The 12,376-nt window shown below is 31.1% G+C and overlaps 1 pseudogene; it reads right to left on the bottom strand.

Moving 5' to 3' along the window:
• Positions 1-855: 855 nt before the first annotated feature.
• On the bottom strand, positions 856-11,530 carry LOC142621478 (vacuolar-processing enzyme-like; annotated as a pseudogene).
• Positions 11,531-12,376: the final 846 nt, after the last annotated feature.

Genomic DNA, 12,376 nt, shown 5'->3' with positions numbered 1-12,376 from the left:
TTTATTTCTGTTTAACATGATCTTAAGAACTATGATCAAAATACAGTGAGGTTACAAACTTGTGTATAGTATAGATTACTACATTGCAATTTTTGATCTTTTAAGTTGTGCATTATACTTTATTTATGCATTTACTACACGGCTGTAGACCTGTTTTTTAGTAGTGAAATGAGTGATGTGTAACACTAAATTTAGGACACAAGATTTTTTTTTAAAGTAATAACATACCAATATTTAATAGGTCACAGTAGAGTCCTTTTTCAAAAAATCGTTCAGATCATGAGCATAGAGAAAAGGAGGGGTAGGCATACCTTAAAAATTACAATATGGAAAAGAGTTTTAAAACTATCATGTAATCAAAACTTTAACATTTTTAAAAGCAACATAAATTCTCCATTTTTCACAACTCTTTATTAAAAGTTGACAAGCCTAAAATAACATGTTGTAATTGAAGTAACATCTTTTCACCATGATTTCACCATTAATTCTTTTTTTTATATATACTAATTACAATAAATCATTTTAATAGTTTATGAAAATAGTTGAGAAAATTTGCATTCTTGTAGTTATCATTGAACTACATCTGGTTGCACTTTTCAGGAGATTTCGGAGCTTATAGGGACTTCTAAATTTCTACCTATGTATTTTTCGGAATTTCTATGATCAAAATTAATGCAGGAGGGTTCACATCATATAAAACATTTTTCATTGACTTGAAATGTATGTTAGTATATAAATTAACTTCATCTTTTTCTAATAATTTAGACTTTATAATATATGGACTTAATAGAGAAGATCATATTCCCCATGGAAGCAATGAAATTTTTTTTTATAAGTATATTCATAGAAATCCCACTAACCAAGAGCACCAAGGCCCCCGTGATCAGTGTAGCAGATGAAAATATGATCATTGGGACCGCTATCCACAACCTTCCCACTGCCTCCTGTAAGAGCAGATCTATTTCCAAGGATTACAGCAAAAAAGTTGTTGATAGTAACATTTTCTCTAGTATAATCCTGCATGCACCTAGAATATCTACCACATGATCAGCTGGAAAATCACATAGAATTATCAGCAATAGAATAAGACTTTCTTTATGGAAAGAAATCTGATATAACCTTTGGCACTCCATGGTATACATCGCTGCCATGATAGGGTTGTTAATGATTACTCCAGGCCTAGGGTTCTCTTCATTGAAAGCAATGTCATCATACATGAAAACAATAATGTTTTCATCTTTCAACCCACCTCTTTTCAAGATTTGATAGGCATGACAAACATTAGCCTGCAAAGAAGAAGGAGAAGAAGTTATAAAAGGGAAGCGGAAAGAAAGAAGAAAAATAAGATCACAATTACAAACAAGAAACAAAGACAAATTATAGCTCGCGGGTGACATTAAATTTTGACACGAAAACCATGCAGATGGCATGGGGAAAAAAGTTTTTGAATAATAATAATAAGTATTAATAGTAATACAAAAATAAAAATAAAAATCATGAATAATACTATAGTGTGATATTGTGATTGGTGTAAAATAAAAATGATGTAAGTGGTAGAGTCATGAGAAAGTAATATTGCACCATTTACAATTTAATACCCAACAAATTGTGATTAAAGTCATTTATTGGATATTGTTGTTTGAATATTGAAAAATAGAAAAGATATTACAAAATTTTATTATATAAAGTTTACAAATTAGCATGATAATGACTGTAATTGATGAATTTTAGTAATATAATAAAAGGATATATATATCTGCTTGATATTTTTATGATTAAATGATACACTCATTTATAAAAGTTATGTAATAAACTTGTAGTTACTTGTATATCATTATTGAATAATTGTGTTTGTACAAGCAAGAGAGTGCTGATGTATTATTTTTATAGTTTTTTTAATCAAATCAACGACTTTAGATTTCAAGCATCTTTGCTTGCCACCTCAGTTAATTCATCTAAATGGAGAGAAACTGAAAGATGATATTGATTTTATTTTGAACATTGAAGATATATATATAGGCATTATTGAGAAGCCATAAATTGAACGTCTGAATTGTTGGGCGAGGTTCGAACCTCGCCCAACAATTCGATTATTACCACCTTTTCAAAAAAATTCGATTAAAAAATTAATAGTTTAACCTATCAAGAAAATAACCAAATTAGTTACTTGTGAAATAATAAGCTCATAAAGATTTCAGCTAAAAAAAAAAGCTCATAAAGATTAAAAAAAAATAAATAAATAGACATTTAAATAAAGAGTGACACTAAAAACACTATAAATTTTGTTACATAGATCTTATAAAATATAAATTGATGTATCACGGATTATGCCAAAAACTAAACATTCATTTATTAATTAATTAGGTGGTTGAAGCTTGTTAATCACATTCAATATTATATCATTTTGTATGTTTCATGTGTTAAAATTTGTAATATCTTTAGCATATTTTATAAATAAATTGATTGGAAGGAAAATAAAAACCTGGTGCCTCCGTGCCTGTAATTAAATTAAGTAGGATCTAGAGCCAGCAAGCAGAACTGCCCATTTGGTCCCTGATGTTAGTGATATATCATTAGCAATTATTCGATTACTATATCCACTGAAGAATGTCGAAGCTTCAGGGGCAACCGGGCGAAGGCCGAACCAGACAAGCCAGCAAAGAGGAGGAGGAGGAGGAGGAGGACACTGGAGGCCATGCAAGTCATAGCAATGAGGTGTGTTGGGGCTTCTGTTTGGTGATGCTGATTAAGTAGAGTTTAGGTGTGGACTTTAATGGTGGGAAATGCATTTTTTTAAGTAGTATTTCGTATATTGGAAGATATATACCTCTCTGGTGCTAAGTACTCCTTGTTTTCGATGGCATCCCGGTGCACACGTTTGCATGACTGTACATGCATGGCGGTGGTTCCTATTTGCTTTGTATGGGGTGTATCTGCAGCTTGATATGATTGAGGAGCTTTTAAGATGAAGGATTTTTAAAATGCATTATTTTTCACAATTATTGACATAACCTACTGTAATTAGAGTAATATTATTTTATTTCTCACAAAAGAAAAAGAAAAAAAAAGTAAAATCATTTTCATTTGAATCCATCGTTATAGAAAAAAATATAACGTTCTTAGTCTAATTAAAACACTTAAGGGGAGCCCAAGGTGGTTTTGTGCTCCTGTTGGTTAAGTTATGTTAATTGATTGAGGGTCTTCCTATAGTCGTATGTTAAAATGAATAGAGTAATGTTAGAATTATTATAAATTTTATTATAAGACTCTTATAAATTGATATGTCAACAACTATAAAAAAGATAATTCATACTTAATTTCTGAAAAAAAAAGAAGAAGCTAAAATTACTGCTTTGTTTACAAACTAAATAAGGTTAGGACTTCCTAAGTGTTTTCTTGGTTCTTTGGTTCGAGCTTCTCTTCCCATTTTATTATGGGGTAGTATATATAGCTTGATTTGGTTAAAAGTTGTCATGACTTTATTACTTGCAAAGTCAATATCTTGTTTTTGCGTAAGGTAGAGAGCATACACTATGATTGATGTCACCTGCCAACTTTGGCTTAGGTGCCCCTAAGTTGACACATTGCTAAAACTAGAGATGATATCTATATAATATTTACAAGCCGAAACATAGTGTTTATTATTGCTACGCTCTTTTGGAGCCACATTAACATAGTGTTTCGGTCCGTTTCAGTCAATTTAGGCCCAAGTCGGTACACTTTATTTCAATCGGTATATTTAGTTCATTTTGGTCAACTTCGGTCCAATTTGGTCTACTGTGGTCCATTCAATCCAATTCAATTCACTTTGGTCCTTTTTTTACTAATTGGGTCTTAAATTAATTCTTTTTGTGGGTTTCCTTTAAATTTTAGGCTAAAAAATTCATTTTCTTCCATAATTTTTGGGTTGAAAAGTATGAAATTTTATTCTATTTGAGCCAAACTCTTTAGTTGTGGTCTAAAAAATATAAACAAAATAGGCATTGAAAATTAGAGATATGGCTCTGAAAAAGCAGTAAAAATAATAAATATACAAAAGATTACCTTAGTATTAATACTATAGTCATTATACTTATATTTGGAAAGAGAAAACAATTTTACAATTCTAAACTTATATAATATTTTAAACTTAATGTAACATGTTACATGTGTTCCATAGCATGGGGGTGTGTATTTTTAAAAAATAATATTTTTGGATATTTTCAAATTATTCAACCAATTATGGTATAGTCATTTTATAATATTATAAAATGGGGGTGTATATTTTCATTAAATTACGTTTTTCATATATATATATATATATTTATTGTTATTGTTGAATGTAAAATACATTATATGTTCCATTACATAAAACTTATAAAAATATAAATACTATTAAATAATACATACATTATTTAACCTCTAAATTTTAGGTTATATTCTTATAAAATAATTACATTACATTTTCCACGCAACAGTGTTGCGACTAGACTGTTCCTCCTTTGGTTTGGTTTTGAATTTACCTTGGGCTTGGGCCAAGTTAAATGGAAATACAGAGGTTTTGGGGCTCCTTATTCAGCAATGCAATTGCCTCATAGGTTGGCCTACGTCATCTTGGATTGTATCGGGTTGCCAAGCCTATTGCGTTTTCGTCCATTTTCTGCCCAAGTTGGCTTTGTCAAGTCCATTTTGGTCCTCTACTTTTAAGCCCAATTGCGTTAGATGTCAGAAAAAGCGTCTTAATCGTTCAGAAGAAAATCTTAACCAAGACTTAGATTTGGGCCCAAAACAACCTCGAAGGTTGATACATGGACGGTCTGGCTTTAAGGTTAGAGCTCTGCTTGCTAAATAGCAACAAAATATATTAAAAAGGAAAAAGAGAACAAAAAGGAACACTGTTTAGAGAATTAACCAAAATGACTATTGTGCTCATTGTATTTATATTGATACTGGTCCAAAACAGCATAACAAGACTGCCTTCTGTTCTATTGGTATAACAAGTAAGACAGACTTTATTTTTGTTAAGAGTGCAGTGATCTTAAGAACTATGATTAAAATACGGTAAGGTTACAAACTTGTGCGTGCATAGATTACAACATTTCAAGTTTTGGTCTTTCAGGTTGTGCATTATGCTTTATTTATACACTGAATCCATTCTCTAGAGAGCTATAATGCCCAGAAGGAATGCTAACACAAATTTGAGCCGATGCTACATCCATTTGATCCTTCCTAATCCCAGCATTACAGATGTTTGCAAAAGAGCGCATGTGTTTCATCCCATATTGGGATAGTGATCCACAATGTGTCTCAAAAGTCCTCACCTACACAGGTGATTAATCAGGACACACCATTATAGATCATCTAGAGATTAATAACTACTATTAATTGAAGTTAAAATACTCTTAAGTCAATGGTCCCCCAGTTTTTTATTTTTCCTTTTTTCTTTGAAGTAATTAAAAAATGAAAAATTATAATTTACCATCTTGTGTTTTGGTCCTATTACAATTTAGTTCACAGATTTTCAAATTGTTACTTGGACCTCTTAAGATTTGGATTAAAATAAAATCGTTGATACATCAATCTACCTCTAGAATTTCATTTTAATCCAAACTTTTGAGGTCAAATTGAAAAATTTTGTTGGATTTAATTGTTATTGGGTCATCGCATCACTTTTCACGATTCCAAATAGGTCGAACAGTGTTGAGCATCGCATCACTTTTCACGATTCCAAATAGAATCTCCCCAATAAGTTCCACACTGCCATCTACATGCATTCTATGTGACATTGCTTCAACAATCTGCCTTCGAGCTTTTTCTTTCCTCCGAGAGCCTTCAGGAGCCTTTTCATACTGTAAAAAGATTTTGAAAAGAAAAGCTCAAATCACAAAGGCCAACATTAAACGATTGCAGCTTCCAAATATAAAATGTTACATGTAAGCTTGGCCACTATATAATAGAGACCTAGAGTAAGAGAGTTCATATATTTACAACTAGGGCATGAGTATTTCACTTCAAGAAAAAAAAGACTACGAGTGCGTTTGGATCCGCGTTTGTGCGTCCAAGTCCCGTTTTTGCTTTTTTTTTTTTTTTTTTTTTTTTTTTTTATCCAGCAGCATATATTGACTTTTCAGCCATGAACAGTGCACAAATGCACTGTTCACGGGTCTCACAAATTTCACTTTTCAACAACTTTTTCATTAAAAATGGGTCCCACAGAACTATTCACACCTTTAAAAATTATTTTGCTACAGTGTTTTCAGTTTTCAGTTTCAGTAAAATAAGTTCTATCCAAACGGACCCTACATCTAGTTGCCCATATTCCTTACAATCAAGAACTCCTAGTATTGTATTGGAAAATATTAAGTTACCATCAATTTTATTACCTAAGGTTTAGAACCTCTATGATTAAATTTGATTAATGTCATGTAAAAAATATAATTTAAAAAAAAATGTCAAAGTTACTATTATTTTAATATAAAAATTGTACAAATTAACTTGACAATGAATATGATTGATAACAAATCAACAACATAATAATTAAATCTCTTACTTTTTTTTTTGTATTGGGTTAAAAGTTGACACATCAATTTGTAAAAGTTATGTTATAAAATTTGTAATATTCTTAGCATCATTAATTCTTACCTTTTTTGTGTTGTGTTTAGAGGTTAACATATAAATTTTTTAGGTCTATGTAGTAAAAAATTTAGTATTCCTAGCATCACTTAAAAGAAATTCAGCAAGAAATTAAAAGAGTTGGAGAACAAACCTTAGCCCAAAAATGGACGAGATCGGCATCTCGTTGGTCGATAGCTTTTGAAGTTGACCACAAGTAGTCTTCGGATGGATCCACAAAAGTGTTGGTACCATTTGCACCAATATACAGGGAGAAATTGGCCTGGCTAAGACCTATATCACCATATTGCATGACATGAGAGCCTTCTGCAGAGTTGTTATTTAACGTCCTCACTTTAATATGTGAACACCAACATATAGAAATAAAAAAATGTTACCAGCAATTAATAAGAGAACGAACATAATCCAGACACTTTTGATATGATAGCAAGATTTATCCTTATATTTGTATCCATTGTTGAAATAAAGGAAATTAGGAAGATTTGAAAAAATAATTGATCGTGATTTTGACTTGTCCTTTCTACAAGACAAGAGATCTAATGATTAAAGTTAGAATCCATTTGATTTCTTCGTACATATTTTGTCGGTTAGATTAGGTCATGAAAATTTGAAAGGTACTCATTTTTTTCATTTTAAACTTAAAAAAAAAAATTAAAGCTTTAATTTTTTTTTTCTATTTAGTGTTTAGGTTAGTTAAATTATCAAGGTCGAAAGAAGAATGAACCTAATTAAAAATTTCAATCTCAAATGAGATTAGTAAGTTACTCTAGCTAGCTTAGTAAATTAGACATGCACACGGGTGTCAAACTCTCATTTTACTCTTTATTCCATTATTAAGGAAAGTGGAGGTGTTACTTGAACTAGAATTCATTGACCTGATAATTTCAATAACAACATTGCAAAATTGGTTCTTACCAATTTGTACTGCTGTTCTAAAGTTTCTGTCGCCGGATTGTGTATGTCACTGCTTACAAACTCACACTGTTAGAACTTAGAACTCGCACAAACAAGTATAAATTGAACACTATCAAGGTTTACACAGTACACTTCTTTCAAGCAAAAAAAAAAGAAAAAGTGCAGACATATTTTTGTTTTGCCTAATAAAACACCTAAACAGAAGTGATCAAATAAAGATAATCAACCCAAGGTGAACCTAATATTTGCAAGCTGCTTTTTTTTCTTTTTTCTTTTTCTCATATAACTAACATGATTGATACAATTAATACAAATATCGTGCATACCTGTTCTTCCATCCAAGCCACACTATACAAGTCACCCAAACATGTTTGATATTCTAGTGGGGGGAGGATTTACATGATCTCCAGGGCAATAAGTTCCCCAACTGCTCTCATTTGCGTTTGATGCTGTAGTTACATAGATATTTATACCTTCAGGAAGAAGGCCCTCAAAGATGCTTCCAGACTCGCAAGCTTCAAGATAAAAGACCTACAATTTCATAAGTATTCCAGCTAAAAGTTAACATCTCGCTAAAGAGTAGTTGTGATGTATGCCTCAAGGAAATGAGTGATATGCAACACTACGAATGAAAGATAAGATTTTTATTCTTCAATTTATAACATACCATGCTTTTATAGGTCCCAGTAGAGTTCTTCTTCTTCAAAACACCGATCAGATCTCCAGCAACAAGAAAAGGAGGGGTAAGCATCCCTTAAAAATTACAATATGGAAAAGAGAATTTCAAAATGATCATGTAATCAAATCGTTTATAATTGCCAGAAAAAAAAAAAATCTCAAAAACATAAATTCTCCTGAATACAACACAGATTAATTTCTTGAGTTGCATGCCTTTGTAACAAGTTTAAGCTCCGACCAACTACTTAGGAAGACAAGAATAATGATTTGAAGTTTGAAACTACAAGTAACCTAAGGACTCAATTTTTTTTCTTCATAGCTGACACGATGTGTTGTGATTGAAGCAATATCTCAACAATCGAGAAAAAAAGGTTGAGAAAATTTGTATTCCTAGAGTAATCGTTGAACTACATCAAGTTGGACTTCTCAAGAGATTCCGAGGCTTATAGAGACTTCTATCTATGTAATTTGTGAATTTTCTATGAACAAAATCAGTGTTGTTGAGCTCACATCATAGGAAATTAAATTTTTTTTATTGCCAAGATTATGGAGAAAAAAAGTTACAGTTTTGTTAGTATTAGTGGAATGGCTTGAAGACTTGGGATCTACATATGAACGTCCTTGTACCCTTTCATGAAGAGTTGCACCCTCTTAGGGGTGAAGTTAGGAATTTTTGTTTGGGGGGCCAAGTTGTGGCACTAATATATTTATCAAAACAATCCTCATATATATATATATATACACGCGCGCGTTTTTTTATTATATATATACACACATGTATACACATTTTTTTATTTGATAAGTTATATATATATATATATATATATATATATATATATATATATATATATATATATATATATATATATATACACTCACTGGAAAAAAAAAATTAGTATTTTCAATCAAAGTTATGTTTGATGACGATCTTTATAAAATAAAATTCATTTTTTTCATTTTCATAGTGAAATTCTTAAAAAGTTTCATTTTAAATACAAATTATCAAATTTTATACTAAAGTAAAAAAAAAAAATCTTTCAATTGAACTAATGAAAATTTCAAAAACATGCAACTAAAGACATTAAAATAAGTTAAGTTCCAAACATATTTAAAGCTATATATCTTGTTCTAACCTATTATGTGTCAACTAAAGACACATTTCATGTGTAGTTTTAATAACAAGATTTTTTTAATGAATCAATAACTTATTAATCACCACATAACGGGTTAAAAAAGATAAATTCAAACATGTTTGATGCTAAACTTTATCAAATATTTAACAGATGTAAGAGCACATTTTACAATAAAAAATAGAATTGCAAAAAATAAAGTTATATCTCTATAACTATTAGACCAATTACTTTTTTTAAGAGTATCATTGGACTAATTCAAATATTGGGGGAGGCCAACTCTTATTTTTATATATAGACTAAACTTTGAAAATACTAAAATAATTTTATATATATATAATTTCAAATTTGGGGGGGTGGTGGGAGGCCAAGCTTCAACACAGCTCCGCCCCTGCACCCTCTTGAAGGCAAACATAACAAATTATAAAAGTTACATCCATTCAGCTACCAAAGTATGTGGGTGCACCATTGTTATAGTTTGTTTTTATCACCCCTACAATTCGAACAAATTAAAAATTTTATATGATGGTAGTCATATTGTCTAGTTTAGTAATCAAGTGTGTGTGGGTGCACCATTCTTTCCTTCTCTTTTCCTAGTAGCTTAATAATTTAAACTTTCTAAGACATGGACTTAATAGAGAAACTCATATTCCCCAGTGGAAGTAAGCAGCTACAAATTTTTAATAGGTTCATAAAGATCCCACTAACCAAGAATGCCAGGACCTCCATGATCAGTGCAGTAGATGAAAATATGATCATTGGGACCGCTATCCACAACCTTCCCATTGCCCCCTGTAAGGGCAGATCTATTTCCAAGGATTGCGGCAAAAAAGTTGTGGGCAGTAACATTTTTTCCAGTATAATCCTGCATGCGCAACAAGAATATCCACCACATGAGCTAGAAAATCACAACTCATAGAATGATCAGCAATAGAAGAATAAGACCTTATAGAAATAAATATGATCACCTTTGGCACTCCGTGATACACATCACTGCCATTAGGGCTGTCAATGATAACTCCAGGCTTAGGGTTCTCTAGATATTGAAAGCAATGTCGTCATACATGAAAACAATAATGTTTTCATCTTTCAACCCACCTCTTTTCAAGATTTGATAGGCATGACAAACATCAGCCTGAGAAGAAGAAGAAGAAAAAGTTATAAAAGGCAAGAGGAAAGAAAGAACTCAATAAATAAATAAACAAGAATATGACAATTAATTACAAACAAGAAATGAGCTCGCTAGGTTTCTCCCTAAGCTCTAAAGCTAACACAAGAACACTGGCAACATTCTTGACACGAAAACCACATGAAGAAGAGGGATTTTGAATCATAATTATAATAATACAAAATATACTCGTATCATTCTGTGATTGGCGTGGTATACCATAAAAATGATGCAAGTGGTAAGAGTAATGAGAAAATGATGTTGCAATTGCAATTTAACCCCTCTACAAATTATGAAAAGACGCTGTTATAAAGATGATTGTGTCTTGATTAGCATTGATTGAATAAATGGTAAAGGTGTTGATACTATAATTTTTACTACATAAAGTTTACAAACTAGTGTACCAATGAATGTGAATATATGATTAATAGATTTCAACAATAATAGAATAATAGATACGTAGTAAAATTCTTTTTTTTTTTTTTTTAATAATTTAGTGGCGAAGAGATTGATAGATTTGAATCCTGGAAGTCTGAAAAAAAATACTAAAAAGTATATTAATTTTATTTAGTTTCTCAAAAAATATATCAATTATATTTAAATAGAGAGTGAAAGATGATATTAGTTTTATATTTAGTTAACTAAATTGACATAATTAGTGAGAAGCCACATTAAACCTCGCCCAACAATTCGATTACCAAATTAATAGTTTAACCTATCAAGAAAACAACCAAATTAGTAGTTACTTGTGAAATAACAAGCTCACAAGTATAAAAGCAATAGACAAAAATAAATTTATTGGAAAGGGGAAAATAATAATAATAATTACCTGGTGCCTGTAGTTACCGTAGTTACTGGAGCCAGCAATCAGAACCGCCCATTTGGTCCCTGGAAATGTAACATTAGTCACAGGAACAACCTCATCTCCTTCAAAGGATGTCCAAGCTTCTGGGGGAAACCGGGCAGAGGCCGAACCGGAAAGGACAAAGAAGAGGAGGAGGAGGACGCTAGAGGCCATGGAAGTCATATATAGCAATGAATTGTTGAGGCTTCAGTTTGGTAATGCTGATTGAATATATAGAAGTTTATATAGGTGTGAATTGTGATGGAGGGAAATACATTTTTAAAATGGTATTTCGTATATGGTTGGAGATATATACCCTTATGATGCTTAATACTCATCGTTTTCGATGACATCTATGGTGCATTGGTGCACACGTTTTCCTGACGTTACATGCATGGCGGTGGTTCCTATTTGCTTTGGAGGGGTGCAGCTCCAGCCCAATACGATTGAGGAGCTTTTATAAAATGGTAACAATATAATACTTTTCAAAACTATTGGCCGAGTCGGGATTTGACTTCTACATATGTCTTCATGTTAGAATCATATACCTATAAACAAAAACATCTTTAAATTAATGTTTTACACATGCACAATTCATACTAAAAAATATTTTTACGTAGCACTAGTTAAAATCTCGTGTGTTGTAAAGTTTTATCATAATTTTATAATATATATTTTATTTGACAAAGAATAACAAAATAAATGAGTACTATAAAGAAATGAATAATGAGTTTTCAATTGCTACGCCATATGGTCCATGCATGCATCATGAATTGAGTCACTGCTTCATATGCATCAACATTTGTATTTTTGTTTGAAATTTCTACGAATGGTGAAGCAAAATCAAAATATGTGTAAGGGGCAATTCTCTTTTTATAAATTCAATAATGTACAAAGCTATATTGAACAAACAATATATTTTTAATTATTTGTAAATAAAAATATTAAAAGAAAATTACACTTTGCCCATCTGTAGTTTGCCCGAAAAACATTTTGCCTGCACGTAGTTTAAAAATTAGAACTTTACTC

Source organism: Castanea sativa, chromosome 1 (assembly GCF_040712315.1).
Source record: "Castanea sativa cultivar Marrone di Chiusa Pesio chromosome 1, ASM4071231v1".
Classification (NCBI taxonomy): Eukaryota; Viridiplantae; Streptophyta; class Magnoliopsida; order Fagales; family Fagaceae; genus Castanea; species Castanea sativa.
The sequence above is the reverse complement of the archived record's forward strand: the minus strand, read 5'-3'. Positions and strand labels throughout refer to the sequence as shown.